Raw genomic sequence first — 19,565 nt, forward strand, 5'->3', positions numbered from 1 at the left:
GACAACCACCGAAATAATGGAAAATCTATACTTATTATAAGTAAGAGTTAGGATACACATTACCCTGACTGTACATCTCCGTGTTTTTTCAGAGCAGCATCTCCGTAACGAGATGGGATGTAAATCAAAGTTGTGATCTGCATACCGCGCGCGTTCGTTACTCGCGGCCGCTGTAAAATACCTAAATGTACTGCCGCTCTGTACTATACTGTGTTCGTTTCAAAGTATGCGGGATGGGTTGAGGCCTTTGAACTAGAATTTTGCGTAACGTTACTGTAGGATGTGATGTTCAACCACAATAAGGAAGCTAAGGTGTTAGTGCTTTCTTCCGAGCGGGTATTGTCCTCGGGGACCAAGGTCCAATTGTCACCATCTTGGTTTTCGTATATACACGTTTTTGTAGTGGCGTATCGTAGATGTCGCCACAGTTACTATTACCATGATGCAGCCTATGGGTACATATGTCAGTGAAAAAAATGGTCTAACTTAATTAGTACTTTTTCGTGGATTAGACATACTTAGTTTAGACAGGCCTCCCACTAGGTGAACCGACGATCTGGTGAAGGTCGTGGAGCATTTGGATGCGAGCACCGGTCGTTGTAGAAATCCTTTTGTCCAGCAGTGTATGTCATTTGACTGAAACGAGTGAAATGGTACTTTTTAGTACCTTTTCAGTGCGTTCGCGTGACTAAACTAGAATGTACTTTTAAGCTCATACACACTTACAGCGTTTTCTATTTCTAAGACTGAATTAATGACTCAATAGAAGGTTATACAATAAAATGGACTTAAGCGACAGTAGAGAAACTCACTTGCCCTTTTATCAAGTTCGCACCTTCATTCTTATGAGTGGGTGTTACATATAATCAAACATTATTATAAACTACTGCGATACGTCAAAACAAAGAAATTAGCTAAAGTGGGTGATATTTTTCAACCTGTAACGACCGACATACCGACAATTTGCTATGACATGTTTATTATCTATGACAAACCGATATGATTATCAAGGTGTTAAAATGACAACTGCAATAGGTGTGTATTTTTTATAGCATCACCACTTCACCTCGTAGATTGAGCCATTTGTTATGTTGTACAATAATTTGCTTGAGAAAAACGGCAAACGACTGAGTCCCATTTATGTAATCACTTATGAGTGGAAATGACAAAATCCATCGTTGAATAAACATATTAACCTTTAGACAGTCGCGTTTTCGCATCTGCACACGTTTGAGAAAAAATAAAAGGAGAGTCTCGTGATCAGTGTTCCGTAGATTTTTATATTTTGACGTGGCAAAAACGAGTAGTTTTATTTGAATACACTTAGGCTGGGTTGCACCATCTTGGGGTGCGATGGTGAGCGACCTCCTCGTGGTGCACCCTGGGCAACGTCCGCGTGGTCTGTTCACGCGGGCGGCTAACTTCTCACCTGCGCGGCAGGTCTCGTCAACTCGGCGGGTCTGTCGGGCAACCCGTAACCCACAATTGAGTGGGCCGGGGGCCGTCGAGGCATTTGCCCGGGCCACGATGCAGGGGACATCTTTAAAAACCCCCACAGGTGGGGGCTGGCGGGGCGTTTGCCCGGGCCCATTCTTTGGAGGGCCGCTCTCGGTACTTCTCTGATCAGCAGAGCTGACCGAGCAGCGGCATAGAGCAGACCGTAACCCGCTACGGCGGGCCGGGGGTCCTGTTATACCAGGGCCGCGAGGAGAAAACCTCTATAAAAAACAACTGGAGGAGGGGACTGGGGGTTCCCTCGAAGCCAGAGAGGCTTGCTCGTGAGCGAGCCTCTAGCCTGAGGCGGAGCTGCGGACGAATGTCCAACCAGGACAATAACTCGCGGCTCCGTTTCTTTGGGCTCTGGTGGAAACCGTCGCGTTTTAGTGGGTAGGCCCCGCCTTTAGTGGGTAGGTGGGGAGAGTCCCACATAACCCACTGGCCGTCCCCATAGACCAGTGGGTATGCGCAAAGCATTTCCCGACGAAAAAAAAAAAAAAAAAAAAAAAAAAAAAGGGTTGCACCATCTTACTTTAACTTTGACAAACGTCAAAAATCTGTCAAACGCACCGGTTATCGTTATAGTTACCGTTAAAGTTAGGTGGTGCAATTCAGCATTAATATCCTAAAATAAATTTGTTTAAAACATAGATGTGGCTATACTGCACATATAAGTAGTCGACAGTTACTTTTAAATTCTAATGTTTTATTTCAAATCAAGCTGAAAGACGTCTATAAAGTATCATTAAGTATTCCAATATTTGTGGTCAATAAGTAGTCACTAGCTTATGACATTCTTTCTTACACATATCAATGAAACAATTCGTGCATAAAAATGCCTAAGTAATTTACAAGTATCTCTACTTCACGGATAATGCGATTTTTACATTATTTTCTACGACAGAACCCTAACTGGTTCGAGCTCTTTTTGAGTGTCGCCTTACAGAGTCATCGTCGCCATTTCATAAAGAGGCTATTTAAGGGTTAACAATACACCTTACGATCCAAAAACTTTAAATTGTTTGAAGTAAAACTTAAATGCACTTTCAATAAAATTTTATTAATTCATTGAATAACAATTAATGAAAATGTTTGCTTATAATTTTATATTAAGTGTAATTGATATAATTATGTTTTAGTGGCAGTATGTAAAATGGTATGTTTACTAACAGTTTTATTAGTATACATAATCGAGAAGCGGTAAAACGTACGGACGACAGCATTTCAAGCTTAACACTGTGGGAACTTATTCAGTTGTAATACGGGTGATTTTGCAACAAAAATGTATATTTTGACGTGCTGTCGACGGTACTTAGGGGGAGTGTTTACATCTAAGGTTGATGTATACGATAGTTAATTTTTTTTAATGCTTAAAAGATAAAAAAGAACCATCTCTGGTTTTAAAAGTTCATGATAGTTTCAAATAGGGTATTCCCCTTAGCATTCCACCCCTAAAAGTTACACAAAAAGCAGCTAAAAATACACTGTTCTGTAAAAGCTTTTGTATTATAATTTTATGTTACTTTTTAACATCAAATTGGTACTAAAAAACCTTAGTTTTCTTATTCTCTTTCGAATCTCTATCGGTTAAAGTTCAAACTCTACCTAGAATTGACTAATTACGTTTTTAATTATAACAATTATTTGCAGCAGACGTGAGACTACTTGCGGGTCATAAATTTAGAGGGAGATGGAAGAATTTCGCCTGTTTAAAATGAAAAATGTAGGTTTAGTAAGTGCAAGTTCACAAACAAGAGGAAATAAAATATACTTAATTAATACTCAAAATTTTATTGCATCTATTACGTACAAAATTAGAACATTTTGAGCCCTGTGGGAAATAAAACGGAGCGAGAAGCCGATAGAGCGATTTTTTTACATACTCATAAATACAAAACAGGCATAAATATGCGAGGTAAAATGTGTCTTGTTTTGTTACTTTTTTTGCTCATTATGGAATATGTATCATAAAGTAGATGTACGTACAGCAACATTGTTTTATACTAATTTTTATTTATAATTCACTCATTTTCATAGCTGCACTACTCATCCGCTCCGCTTATGAACGTCGATACAAACGCCCCGCTCTTATTGTAACCGCAGCCTTAGATAAGTCTGCAGGTGGATTAACAGTTTTAGCTTACCGAGAATTGGAGTAGTTAACGCAACTCGCTGTCAAATTGAGCAACTATATGTCGATAGAAATATGTGACATTTGAATTTAGTTTTTACTTATTAATGCACTTAATTGATTGCCTGTATAAGTATTCCATACCGGTAATCCATTGGAATTATATGAAAGACAACTTTTTAGATGACCTACATACCTAATAACAATAGTTACTCGTATGCTTGTATGAGCCAGTAAGTGTAAGCATCTGCTACTGGCGATTATTACATTGTAATAAAATAACAATACCAGCATAAAAAGGTTAAGCCATTTTAAATGACATTCGACTAAATGGCGTACCTGCCTAATTGTAACGAGCGTCATACTAAGTACTTACAGCAAATACATGATTGTAATGAATTGGTTTTGCAGGAATACTAAAAACAGTAAAACTAGCAATTTTTCAAAAATGTTATATCAAAAATATTAAAATGAATTCATTGACATTTATTAGTATTTTTATGACTATTAGGAGCACTAATAAACTTTTTTTATTTTGCGGGAGTGCATCTTTCCCCTGCATAAACAGTGACCAGCTAAAAAAAACACATAAATATCATGTTTTATTACATTATGTACTCGTATTTTATCAAATTCAACTATTTAAAAAACAATTAAGCTCCACCCATTATGCCACGCTTCAGAGAGTAACGTTTTTGCGCACTTCAAACAAAAGCGCGCGCGCAGGCGCCATCATGATTTAGCCACAAAATGGTTACGCGCCCGTTACGCCCAGGGGCCATTCTCGTAATTATCTCAAACCGAGTTGCCTCTATTGAAACTAAATTAAATTGTTCATTGAATAAATTGATGGGTAATTAAAATTTTACTATGATTTTTAGTTTTTCGAAGATTGGTATCTCGATTTTGAAAATTCGAAATTAATTTGTGGATGGATTTCTTTATTAAATTACTATGTTCAAATTAAATAACGAGCTAAAATTAGTTCTAATTCATCAATCATCATCATCAACAGCCCTTTACAGTCCACTGCTGGACTATGAGCCTCCTCCACTATAGTGGAGGGTTTTGCCATAATCTCCACGCTTGGCAGGCGGGTTGGAGATCGCAGTTTAAAAGATTGATGTTTTTCAGAGAGCGCTGCTGCCCATTCTCTGTTTGATGTGTAGTCCCTAAGTCGCCTCTTACGACACCCGCGGGAAGAGTAGGGGTTGGTGACAAATGTATTCTACTCTGCCGTCACCACACGGCTTCTTCTAATTATTAAGCATAATACATATATATTAGTTTTCAGGAATACTTTTTGTGAGTTTTCCTGAAATGTTTATAATTTTGTATGTCTTTGATTGAGCTAATTTATTATGAGTACGTTTTGTACATTAAAATGTAACAAAGTCCACCTAGGCGTTGCGAATTACTTAGAACCGTAAACATTATGATAAAGTCATTTCACATAGCTCATTTACAGCAAAACCCCAAAGTCACTGTATTAGCACCCCTCCAAAATTCTAGTGAACAACTTGTTAAAATATCATCCTACATTTATAACCTTAAAAAATCGCACGGTGTAACTTTACAAACTGATAATTGCCTTATCGTTCGCTAAAAATATTTCAGAAACGCAACTGTCGGCACTTTTTACAAATTTCTTGGAGTTAAAGTGTGTAGTTAATTTACGATCGTTGTACCTTTCAAGGCTTGTCATGGCGCGCGCATTAAAGAATTTATTAAACTACCCAACTGGATGTTGACGGACAAAAACTGTTTGAACATGGTGTTGTGGCCATTGAGTGTTTCTTTTGCTTGATTACCATTAATTTAAATACGTTCTTCATAAGTATGCTCTAAAATAATTGTCCAGTTTTTGCCTGAAACTTAGTAGCGTGTTTTTTTGTCACAGAACTGTTTTGAAAACATTAATTCTTAATGACGTCAAGGTTACATTATTGTCTCCTTTTCAAATTATTAGATGTCGAATCATCTGCAAAATATTTATCTTCGGATGAAACGTCGCATCACATTATAGAGTTTTTCTTACAAACTTTGATCCTCTTTTCCGAATTTCAAGTCTTTCAACATATTTTCTTCAAGTTTGAATTTAAAAATGAAAACTGTTTCCTCAGTTAAGGCGTAAAACATAATGAAAGCTTCGCTTTTCAGAAAGTAGGTAGGTATTTATATTTATCTATTTTGCTACACTCGATATTTTTAAGAAAAATGGGCCCAAGATTTAATACAAAAACCTAAAGCTACATTCATCAAGGATGTTAACCGATCAGAAGAGTTCTTTCGAAATATGTCACCGCTTACAAACAAAACTAAACCTTCTATTACCTTTCAAACTGTAATGACATAATGCCATCGAGGAGATGTTTCAATTAAATTGCCAGTGTGCAGTTATTACCCCTGGTTCTATTATGGTAAGTATAGACTAGAGTATTTACTTGTAACAGAACAACGAGCCGCTCTATTAATGTGCTAGTGTATCATCCTTTCACAACCCAAACGTCAAGCACGCTCGCGATTTTGTTATTACCTAATTGTACAACCAATGAGTGTATGTAATGTGACATTTGGTCGAGCCTTTGCTCGAGGGCGGGCGATACAAATTTCATCAAAGAGAGAATGCAAGGTACTACAACGACGTATTATGGCTAAATGCACACTCGCTGTGAGCATTTTAAGCTGATCTGAGCGCCGATCATTCGAAGGAAATTTACATTACATGAAAATTCTTTGTCAACTGAGCTTTTACCTGTATTGTTCGATTAGTAAGTACGTACCTTTCATAGAAATGACAGAATTACTGGGAACAGGGGCCACACAGGCAGATAATGAGCTCAAAGCAAATTAATAAAGATTGTTATAATTTCGCTATTTGTAATAGGTCGCTGGTAGGTCGCACGTATGTACCTACAGGGGCGGGCTGCGGTTTGTACATCCTTGCTCTAGTCTGTACTCACCTTTAGAAATACAGCGCGGTACAGCGGTTGCAGTAGACGTAATAACAGCGTGCGCTGCGCCTGCTCAATCAGGATAAACGTTATTGAACATTAATTGAGGATGTATCAATATGGATACGGCGGTTTTTATCTCTTCATAATATTTTAGGGATCATTCAATGGGCGGCCATTTGATTAAACGGTTATAAGCTACTATGCACCAGCCAATAATAACCGTTGGTATATAGACAATTTTTGTTTAAGTATTTAAAAGTCCCAACCAACTTCACGGGTACTATTAACAGATTTTTGTAAGTCGTGTTCTTCATCCCTTTACTCGTATAACATAAGTATACCTATCGTCGAAGATATCAGATAGGTGTTGAAGAAAGTTCGACGTAACCGCCGTATTCTTGGCATCTTTAGATATTTTTCAAATTACATATTTTATTAGGTACTACTGTTCACGTAAGACAGAGTGCACTGTTTTAAATAGTACATATTTGGTATGCGTAAATATTTTTCTGGTAAAGATTCTCAACTGGACCATCTTATAATACCTACTTTGAGAATTTGTCAGTAGTTTCTTCAAGTCAATAAATGGATTATCTACGGAACCTCACAGCCTTTTGCAACACCCACTTGTATTGTCTCTAAACATTGTTGCGAGGGAAGTGTCTGGTTGCGGAGACCCTCCTTTTTTGTGATCAGCTTGAAAATAAATCTAGTACATACCTACATTGTATTAATTCATGAACACTAAGACTCGAAATACAATATCGTGTTACTGGGAATATTATTTCAGGATTCTTTTTACATAACTTAACTTTTAAATCAAAATGTATATCACGCCCGTATTATTTTCTTTATTATTATTTAATTCAGGATGTGTTTTTCTTAAATGTCAACTAAATGCGTCCAATGTCCATCATATTCAACTATCTCTGTATCTTTGGACATGTGTATACACTTTGATTGTATCAGATACAATATTGTGACCATGATATATTACTACTTACTTTCTGATGGCAGGTCTAGATATAGTAGTTATAATTAATTAAATAATTGCATTGAACTAAGCACAGCTATTTGTAAAATAATATTTTTTTGTTTATAACTCAGAAGGCGATCACGATGAATCATCTCGATTGACTTTAAGTTAATATTTTAGCATGTGATGAAGATAAATTATACCAATATTTTATTATTTCGAGACGTTATTTTGCTTAAGTAATTTCATTACCTAGTGTATTTGATAATTATAAAAGTTTGTTTTGAAATGTATGGTTTAACGTAATAGTAAACGACATTTTTAAAACACAAGACCGTTTGTAATCACTTAAAACAATAATAATTATTTCTTGTGTACTTTCGTGGTGTAAAGGCTTTAACAAAATAGATTCCCATCTTATGGCGCCTTCAAATTAGACCCTTACGCTTCATTTTCTTGTTTGTTTTGGAAGTTTGTTGTGCATGCGACGAGTGCACAACATATTTGTACTGTAGCCCAAGGTGTCCGATGTAATTCGATTGATACACAATAATGAAGCGCGTAGTGCGGCGCCATTAAGTCTTATGATGTCTATTTTCTTAGCATGTTTTTAAAGTTTATTGTGCTTTGGTAGTTTGAAATGGGACCACAACATCTTTGTACTGTAGCCCAAGGTGTCCGATGTAATTCGACGATACGCAATTATGAAGCGCGTGCGGCGCTGTGATTTACGCGCGCGCGCACAATGGCGATCGCAATCTGGCGACTGATGCTGCCGGACTGCTTTTGTCTAACGTATCAATAGAACTTTGAACTTTGCTGTGATTTCTGGAAAAGATAGGCTTTATGTCTGTACCTTGTGGCGTGGGTAGCTTAGACGTTGAAGATACTTAAAGTTCGCGGTCTCTGTAAAAATCGCATCAAATTAAAAAAGTTGACCAGCGCCTTCTACCTTTGTGAGGTCGTCTGTCCTATGGGGTGGACGTCCTACGCTGCGATTTTCGGTACGTGGCCTCCACTTCAGAATCCCAAGCCCCATCGGCCGTCAGTTCTGCGTACTATATGCCCTGCCCATTGCCACTACAGCCTGCTAATCCGTCGGGCTATGTCAGCGGTTTTAGTTCGTTTACGAATCTCCTCATTTCTGATTCGATCTACAGAAACACCGAGCATGACTCAAAAGCGAAACAAGTCTTATTTCACTTATAATTTACTGAATGCATTACAAAAGGTTTGCTAAATGATTATCTGTTTATTATAGAACAGCGAGTAACAAAGTGTAGTAACTAGTAGGTATGCCGCGGTCGATACGATCGCCATTGTTCGATGCGGGCATAACTCATCTGCTGTGTTTACGGCATTATCGTGCTGAGATAAATTAGTAGCCACTTGGTATACAGGGCTACTAACCAATGTAGTGTTCGGTAATTTAATCGATGAGTAGAAAAAATTAACACCCTTCAATATTTCTTAGTAATCATAGTAGAGAGCCTCTACCTCCTTTTAAATTAATTTTAATAATAATCTGAGACCTTTTTATCACCCCGTATGTTTATGCGCTGAAACTGACTGCTGCTGTACCTACCTATTGTTTGAAAAAACTAAACCAAAACAACTTAAGCGACTTAATAGGAGATGAGGGTGGAGCCTCTTTCTTTTTCGGAGTTTGATGAAGAATACCAAATCAACTGTTGGTTACTTTTCTAAGAATTCAGGAAACATAGTGTGTGAGATTTCTGGCGCCTATTTCTAGTGAAAATATTTGTTGATAGCGTCACTAGCGGTATTCTGCTACCATACATTAATTATTCCAATAGTGATTAAAAAGTATTTCATGATTATTGATTAGTCCGCCTTTGTATGTAATGGTTTTGTTTCTACCGATCAATGAAATTGATATACATAGATATCAATTTCAAAAGTAGGTAGACCTACAAGTAATAGTTTTATTTTTGCAGTTTACGAATGCATTCATGCCAATTGCTCTGCATTTATACGACTGCAATGAACAATCGTACTCGCCAATTATGACGAGCAATCGATTTTATTCGATTTTAATTTGCACACAGAGATAGTCATAAAATGGCAAGTGGAATTATATTGTACGATTGTGAGAAACAGTCAAAACAATTAGTTTGACGTTTTAGTACATCTAAGATGATACAACCAGAACACTCTATGCTACACAATTTCATGAGACCCAAACTACCTATTTAACTAATCGGTTTACTTTTTAAATGGAACTCAGTTATCAATTATGTCAATTAACGTAAGTAAAAACATTGTTCAATAAGTAATAATGACATTAAATGTATAACAAATTGTACAGCGCTCCAATCGGCTAGTTCCAAAAACTAAAATCTTTATTGACTTTGTTTAGCGAGCACAACTAACCTAAACTCATGGTAAGCACACAGGTAAAATGCATGTTGCGATGTCTTCAGGCTTGTCTTAATCACTGTCTGTTTTATTTTAGGCTGTGACTACCTGTGTATCTGGACATTTAATGGTTTTATAATGGCGGAAAATTGATCATAATATCATGGAAGAGACTATGTAAGTGTTAACCTTTATCCTAATTAATATTCATGTATTTAATTGATTTATGATTGACGCTCGCGTAGGACGGGCTAGAAACATTTATCACATCGTAAATTGTGAACCTTTTTGTAGACTTAACATCGTATTCCGCTCAGCCAATCGCGGCTTATTAAAGCTTATTAAAAAGCCATTTCATCGCTATATAAAATGTCTATAAATTAGACCGGCAACTCTAGAATAGACACAAATTGCGGACTATCATGCGATCGAGACCAATTCCTTTATTGGAGTACCTATAGGTATAATTTCACCATAGCATAGTGTACTATATCATTCACTTTCAATATGTGCCTTAAAACTATTCAAATTAAGGTGCAGTTTGTACGGCTTCTAAAAAAAAGATTTTGAGAATATGGTGAGTTTGGGGTTGGTTCATATTACTACTCACTTACAAACATGTATGTCAAGTGAAAAAGGACCCAGATCAAGAACATATCGTTTGAGTAAATAAAACGAGTTATTTCATAGCCATTTCTTTCTGTTGTCTGTGTTCTGTTGCTGCCTTAAAATAAGCGAAGGATCGTTAAATGTACAGTTAAAATATTGTTCCAAAAGACAGAGAAAAACTGCAGATCTTGTAATCCTGTTATTCTAACTGCATCGATTTCCTACCAATACTTCAGGCGGTTTATAAAGACTTACCGATTTGCAAAGATACATTTTCACCTTTCATCGGCCACTGTTGCCCCACTATTTCGACCGAATTCGTGATCCGTGGTCTTCGCAACTGCCATGGAGCGATAGTAATCGCCATTGTACCGAGAGGCATAAAGTAATAAGGGACAGTAAGTTAATACGTATTTGTAGACGTATTATGTACCTATAAGAATCTCCTCAGATCGTATGCATCTCACCTGACCTCACATCTCATTTCTACCATGCATCGATAAGGTAAAGGCGAGTTCCACGGGGAATCCACAGAGGAACTTGTGCCTCTAACATAATAGCATTATAAGCTCGTATATCGAGTCTTCATAAGCTTTGAAACACTAATTAATTTAATTCCAAGAAATAGGCAAATATTTGCAGAAAGTTGCTAACTTTTTGTAAGTCCTCCTCAACCCATCTTGGCAGCATGGGAGTAATCCTTCATTTTTTGCCTGTGTTAGAATTGGAGAGAGTGATTCCTCGTGCTCCTGCAGTGGAGACTAAATGACCTGATTGATGTGGATAAAATACATGATGTAAAAATCAGAACCAAAAGAAATTCTCAACTTCACATAATTCTTAAAGCATGAGTAAGGACCAGACTTACTGCTTCACCTTGTACAATGGCGATAGTAAGCGCTATTGTACAGAAAGCCGTTATAACTCATCTCGCAGCTTATTTATAGCTACATTATCACGTCCAGTTGCTATAAATTTACGGCCAAATGTTTACTTCGATGTATGAGGTTATAGTGGAATCAATTTATTTGTATCTGATAAGAGAGGGACGGTATTAACGTTGTCTTACTTTAAAGCAAATGTTTTGAGGTAAAATGAGGCAGTTATAACACAATATGGGCACTTGTGCCAAGGGTAGAAAGACACTAATATAAGATATTGCCCATTATGCTTTTCTTTGCCTGAAATAGTGTCTGTTTTGCCTAATAGTATCTACCTCTTCCTATCTTTAACATATGTATGTACTATGTACGATATGTAACATACAAATTTCAATATGTTTTTGGTCAAAATATCTGCGGTTTTTTATTTTATTTTTACATTTTCATATTGTTTAAAGGACTATTTAAACAATATTTAAGTGTAAACGCATCGTAAATTATTGTAGATGTCTAAACCTAAATTAAATTTGACAGTTGAAATCCGGATTTGTACAAGGATTGAATATGGGAAATGGGCGTTAGTCAATAATTTATAATATTACTCAGCATGCATGAGTATTATTAATGAATGACCAATTTAAATACCAATATATCTGTTTTCTGACATCGACAAGATTCATCCAAGCTTAAACAAGTTCTATAATTTATTAATTACAAAACTAGTTATATGTTATTAACACTCTATATTAACACTTTAGCGGTATTTACAAGTTACAAGCATAACCAATGTGTTATAAATATTATTAACCTGTTGCAAAGCTACGCTGGACATGGTGATTAATAGATTGGTTGACTTAAATCGACATAAAATAAAATTATCCAATAATTTAAACCGAACAATGGAAATAGCAACGTTTGTAACTTGCCATGTGGTTACAAAAGTATTTATAAAAACGAATGAATTGTCGCCTTTATTAGAACCAAATATCTCCGATTCTCTTGCATACCGTTAAGAAGCATTAAAATCAACTTAGTAATTAATACATAATGATTCAAAATTCAAGTAGAATCGACACCACCATTTTCAGGGTATGGTAGTAGAATGGAAGGTTTTTGTTGAAACTAGTTATTTCAGAATGGCACTCAGATAACTTACCCAAATAAATAAAGTTAAATCAAGATTTTTCCTAAAAAAGTTTAGTGTTGCGTACTTATCACAGCTATCGAATATCGTAAACTATCGACTATTGTGCGGCGTCATCATAACTCATCGCGGGATATTATCGACTATTACAGTTCAGAAACTGAGACGAAACGGTAGCTCCGGGCTCTCGAACGGGTTTCCGAACGATTGACGCGAAAATTGCAAGGAAAAATGCGTGGAAACTTACAATTTATGTCACCTTTGCAGCGCGGCTTTGAAGCTAAATTAGAGTGATTTTAGCTTTAACTTTTTACGACAGATAGTTACGGGCAATTTCTTTTATTTCTTGTTAATATAAAGAGGAAAAATTGTGAACGTTTTATAAAATAGGACCTGTAAAAAAAGACTCTCATGTGTCTTTCAGTGTCTTTGAGAGATGAGAGAGTGTTAAACGAAATATTAATTTGACGTCATAGATATTAATTAATACATACGAGTATAATATGATTTCTTGATGTTTAAAAATAAACCACGCACAGAACTATACATTCTAAGATCATTTTGAATCTGCCTAATCATTCGCTAAACTCTCAACGTTAGAAACTATCTACTTACTGCATCATTAACTTCCTCCAAACAATTAATAAACGATACAACTTAGGGCCCTCTGTCATCAGTAAATTAATAAAGTATCGGCGACTATCAAAGTGGTCATAAACACACAAAGACACGTCAATATTATTCCATTAAAGTCATCGGCGTACATTAATGACTGTACTAGAGTTGTAACTGTCGTCCGACTCAACATTGATGAGTTATAGCCTCGTAAACGCTGGCACGCGTCATCGATACGTTAGTGATGGGCGCATCACTAGTATCGATAGATGTATATCGGAGTTATTGCTTGTTACAGATCTACGAGCAAGTGATGGCTTGTTACAGACGTCATAGTTTTATTGAACGTTCTATGGTGGTCTGGAGTTTGATGGTTTTATGTTCTCTTCGTACATCTAAGAGCCATATTACCAGCACGTGTCATTGAGACTTTAGAAATATAAATAACTAGCTGACCCGGCGAACTTTGTTCCGCCTTAATGGCAATAAATAAGCAGACTTTTTTTTAAATTTCGAACGGGATAAAAAGTATCCTATGTCCTTCTTCTGGCTCTAAACTACCTTCCTGACAATTTTCAGCTAAATCGGTTCAGCCGTTCTTGAGTTATAAGTGGAGTAACTAACACGACTTTCTTTTATATATATAGATAATAAAATATGGGCTCTATAAGTTGACATGTTTGTAAAATACTTGGAACACATGTTCTTTTTTACTAATGCGAACATTATGTTTTTTTTAACTAATGCTCATTTATGTAAATGCTGTTGAAACATTGTTAAACAAATAAAACAAAATAAAATAATACGAACATAATGCATAGCTCCGTTTTCACTTTGTTATATTAAAGCATACACTACTTCTACATTTACATCTCTACACCATGAAAATATGTATAATATGGGAAAATTCCTGGGTATTTACTAAGTTATTTAACTAACCTACCTAAACCTAATCAATTTCAAAATATGTAAATGTGTATTTGTCATAAAGTTGGATCGACAATTAGTAATTGCAGGTAGTAGCAGCGCTACATGATAAATCACGGTATTTAAATAAACAAATTGCAGTAATTTTCGTGTAACGTGAATAAATTTAAATGTTTACCAGCGAAATTTTCATAACCTTACTTGAACAACTCGGTAATTGAGATTTATTTATTGTATTCCACGATGATACTTAAATATTCAAACACGATATGTATTCGTTATCTTCCTTGACTGGCTACATGTTCCGGAATTGCATAATTCATTTACTTAATCCCTTCTAAATATAAACACACAGCCTTTACATAAATGGAAAATTTTAAGCCTACGGCCTAAGTTAAGGTACCTACTTTTCTTGCTTTAAAACGTAATGGCACATCTTTATAAAAATTAAAAACATTCCTATAGTTCTATCATCAGAGACCGTACAAAGTCAATCGAATGTTATTTGTGTATAGCTAACTTCAGTTTTATTTAAATTTTTACCTGCACTTAAATAACATTAGATAGTCTTTGTTCATTTGTCTTATTTTATGGAATTTTCCAGTAAAAGTTTTACAGTGGTGGTAGCGCTGTCGCCATATTTAAGCACTTGATTACTCGAAGCGACGAATCTTTAGTGCCTGATATATCGATCTCGATAAATCTAGATAGCATCGTCCCACCACTATCGGATCTCTCAAATGGCAGCATTGTCCCCGCATATTATCACTTCATTTGGCATACAACTGTAATTTATTTAGGACAATAAATAGATTTAAAGGCGTCTAACAATGGAATGGCATTTCGCCATAGATTTATAGGGAATCCGAGAGATAGTGAGCCAGTTCTATTTGTACAGTCGAGTCAAACATATTTACTTACATTTCAAGAATTTATGATACCTAGTACTTCTTCCAACAAGTTGATTTGACATGTCTGTTTGGTTATTATACTTCTCTAAAGGTATTATTATTTTATCAAAGCTCAAATTTCTGAATTTCTTTTAATTAACAATTGTACATAAATTAACCTTTAGTACAATTTTTTTGAATTAGTATTAGACGATTTACATCACTATTCAAACCTTATCGACACTGTGAAATTCAATAAACTATTGAGTATTTCTCTTATGTAAAAAAATCCTTGTCAACTCATATCAAAATTGCTTCCCAGAAAATTTTTGTATTTTATTATGTTAGAAAATCAGTAAATGTATGATTAATTCACATGAATTTATTTCAATTATTACTATTTCTTAATATTTTTTCTAATTTGTTTTTAAATTATAAGTAATTATACTGACTAACGCACGTGCTTCCGACTATGCGATTGGTGGGGAACACCCACTCCACTCGCCCCACTCTAACGGACATGATAAAAGGGCCGGGTAGCACGAGCGTTCGTCAGTGTGCGACGAGAAGTCAAAGTGTAAAGAACTTTGTAAAAGTGTAATAAAGTGTGTGAAACTACAAGGAGTCTCATTCCAGCAAGATCCCTTTCAGTTCAGAAAGCGGGATAACATTGAGATCGTGTTATTATCACACTCAATGTAAGAACATAACGCCCAAAAAGGTACGTAAGTGCAGACTTTTATTGTTTTAATTATTTTATTACGGTCTTTATTTTCTCTTTTTTTTTATTTTACTTATAATATACATTATTACGATTAAACATAATTTATAACTTATTGTAATGAAAAATAATGCATGTTTAATGACATTCTAACGACTAAATTGTCCTAATTTTATGAAATATAAATATTTAACACATTATTTTATACCTACATAATAACTTTTTTTTACTGACCAATAAAATTAAAACTGTTATTTTTTTATATAAATCTTGAAAATAATGATTCCGTACTGTGTTGTATGTACTATTATAATAATTCGTACTTTTTTAAACTCTTCCTTCAATATTTAATTAATATTTATGCATGCATTCTTCATTCATTACACAATATTTATGAAAAGTCGACAGCACATCTTTACTATTTTTATTGCAAAATAGTTCATATTACAATGAGTTGAGACGCCACTGTGTTTTGTTCGATGTGTTGTCATCCGCATCTACTACAAATAAATTTATTTCTTTTAATTTAACAAAGTTGCTTAAATACCTACATGACGTTAATTAAATACATAGCTTGTCGTATATTCGTTAAATATGTGCAATTAAGATACCTAGATCAAGAACACATACTTGTTTTTATTTTTATGTCTTCCAGGGAATCATGGACAAACGAAGACGCAAAAGAAAATCGGGCAGCCCTTTGACGAATGAACCTGAATCTTCTGTACGGGATTCACGGTCACAGCAGCGTCACCGCAGCCCAGTAAGCAGCAATGACTCGCCTGATAGCGAGTTCGAGTCTCCTGTGCGCAAATCACGTCGCGTTCATCGGCGTGATGACTCCAGAGGGCGTCATCATAGAAAACGACACCGACGCAGACATCGCTCGAAAGGTTCTTCACGGAGAAGTCGCCGCGACAGCACCAGCGAGGTGGACCAGCCGGGCGCCCCGGAGCCGAAGGACAATCGCGAACAAGAACCAGGCGCAGCTGCTCCACAGCCTACCACAGTGAGTGCACCTTGTCCTAGTACTTCTGATTCTAACGTTTTAGTTAATGCATTCAAAGACCTGATACAAACTATGAAAACAGATAGCGGTAGTGAAAGATATCCATCACTAAATGTAATTCCAGAATTCGATCCTTCAAAACGAAACCAAACAGTTGATATGTGGATCAGTAAGGTTAACGAATGTGCCCAAATGTATAATTGGACAGAAAGACAAACCATTCATTACGCGTTACCTAAATTAACTGGTTTAGCGCAGAAATGGTATCAAGGCTTGCCTAGTTTATTGTTTTCCTGGTCTGAATGGCAAAATAAATTAAAATTGGCCTTTCCAAGTGACGAGAATTATGCTCAATTGTTGACAGAGATGCTTGCTTGTAAAGCCAGGTTTGGCGAATCATTAGAAGAATATTTTTATGAAAAGATGGTTCTATTAAATCGCTGTAAAATCTCTGGAAAGAATGCAACTGATTGTATACTGTTCGGTATAGATGACAGATCCGTGAGAACTAGCGCTGAAGCAGCTCAATTCACGGAACCAGATAAATTACTTGTTTATCTTAGAAATGTTAGAGTACCTAAAAGAACAGATAAGTCAATCACACCTTTACAACCAAGCAACTCTGAACCAAAACGTCAGAAATTTGTTAAAAATGTTAGTAACTCTAAGCCTACCAAATGCTATAATTGTGGTGTAGATGGACACCCTTACTATAGATGTGAGCAGCCAATCAAGCGGTGTGACACATGTCACAGAGTTGGTCATTTAACTAACGACTGCCCAAATAAAAGTGGAACACAAAAAAGTAACACGGTTTTACGCATATCTAAAGAGCAAGATAATGATTCTAAATATTTTAAATTAGCCTCGGTAAATGGTCAGAATCTAAACTCTTTTATAGATTTTGGAAGTCAATATACCATGATACAGGAGTCCATTGCTAAAACCTTAGTTGATTCTTGGTCAGTATCTGATTTGCCCATTTTAAGAGGGTTTGGTGATAGTGTTGTAAATTGTTTGGGGAGATGTGAGGTTGAGATTGAAGTCGATTCAGCTAAAGCCACAGTGGAAGCACTTATCGTACCCGATAAGTTGCTGCGCGTACCAATTCTTCTCGGACAAACGTTTACAGAGCAAGATCATGTAGTAGTTTACAAAACTAAAAACAAACTTAAAATTACGTCAGATTCATTAAAAACGATTGAACTGTACGTATCAAATCCTGTTTATATTAATAAATATACAGAAGTTGATGTTTACTCTAAACCTGAATACACTGGAGATTTATTTATTGAACCTGGCTTATGTCAACATCATCAAAGGCAATATCAATCAATTCAAAGTGTAATAAGACTGAACAAAGGACAAGGCAAAATCATAATTAAAGGCCTTGCACCTTCAGAGTTTGAATTAGTTAAAGATACTTTGATAGTTCGAGCATTGCCTTTAAATGAGCTAGAGATATTAGATGTAAACAGAGTCGAACATAATATTCAAAATAAACCTGAGATTTCGCGTATTGATTCTACTATGATGCATATTGATGATAGTATTGAGCCAGAGTACAAGGAACAACTTATAAATATGCTTAATGAATACAGAGACTGTTTTGCATTTTCGGTTAGGGAATTAGGATGCGTCAGTGGTGCTGAAATGGAAATCAATCTCAACGACACCTCTCCCGTTGTCTATAGGCCCTATCGTTTATCTAATACCGAACGCGAAGTGGTGCGAAATATGGTCCAAGAGATGGAAGATTCCGGTATTATACAACAATCTTCATCGAACTATGCGTCACCAATTATTCTTATTCGTAAGAAAACTGGTGACTATCGGCTTTGCGTGGATTTTAGAGCATTGAATAAAAAAACTATTAAGGAACATTACCCCCTTCCACGAATAGACGATCAACTAGACAATCTATCTGGTCATAGATACTACACATCCTTGGATCTTGCGTCTGGTTATTATCAGATCCCCATGGAAAATGCATCTAAGCATTTAACAGCTTTCATAACTCCGGACGGTCATTACGAGTTCAATCGGATGCCGTTTGGACTCGTTAATGCGCCGTCTGTTTTTCAAAAAACCATCAATAATATACTGGGAAACGCAAGATTCAAGGATGCGTTTGCGTATATGGATGACGTCATCATACCGTCAAAAACCGTGGAAGAGGGTCTCCAAATTCTTAAAAACATCTTGGACCTATTTCGAACCTCTGGTTTAACTTTAAATTTATCCAAATGCAATTTCCTTAAACAATCCATTGATTATCTAGGGTTTGAGGTTAATGAAAATGGGATAAAGCCCGGGAAAAAGAAGATAGAAGCGGTAGATAATTTTCCTAGACCTACAGACCAACATAAGGTCCGTCAATTTATTGGCTTAGCTAGTTTCTTCCGTCGTTTTATAAAAGACTTTTCCATCATTGCAAGGCCCTTAACACAGCTTCTAAAGAAGGACACAAAATGGAAATGGGACAAAGTGGAGGAAAATGCTTTTAATACTCTAAAGAGTAAGCTTGTTGAACGCCCTATATTATCGTTTTACAATCCAGATTATGAGACGCAATTACATACTGATGCTTCAAAAGTAGGTATAGCTGGAATTTTAATGCAGAGACGTGATAAAGATTCACCTTTTAATGCGGTAGCATACTATAGTCGTCAAACATCTCCCGAGGAGGCTAAATTTACATCTTACGATTTAGAGACCTTAGCTGTTGTAGACTCCCTGAAAAGATTTAGGGTATACTTATTAGGTATTCCCTTCACCGTGGTTACTGACTGTAACTCATTACGGTCCACCTTTGCAAAAAGAGATACA

Source organism: Ostrinia nubilalis, chromosome 9, assembly GCF_963855985.1.
Source record: "Ostrinia nubilalis chromosome 9, ilOstNubi1.1, whole genome shotgun sequence".
NCBI lineage: Eukaryota > Metazoa > Arthropoda > Insecta > Lepidoptera > Crambidae > Ostrinia > Ostrinia nubilalis.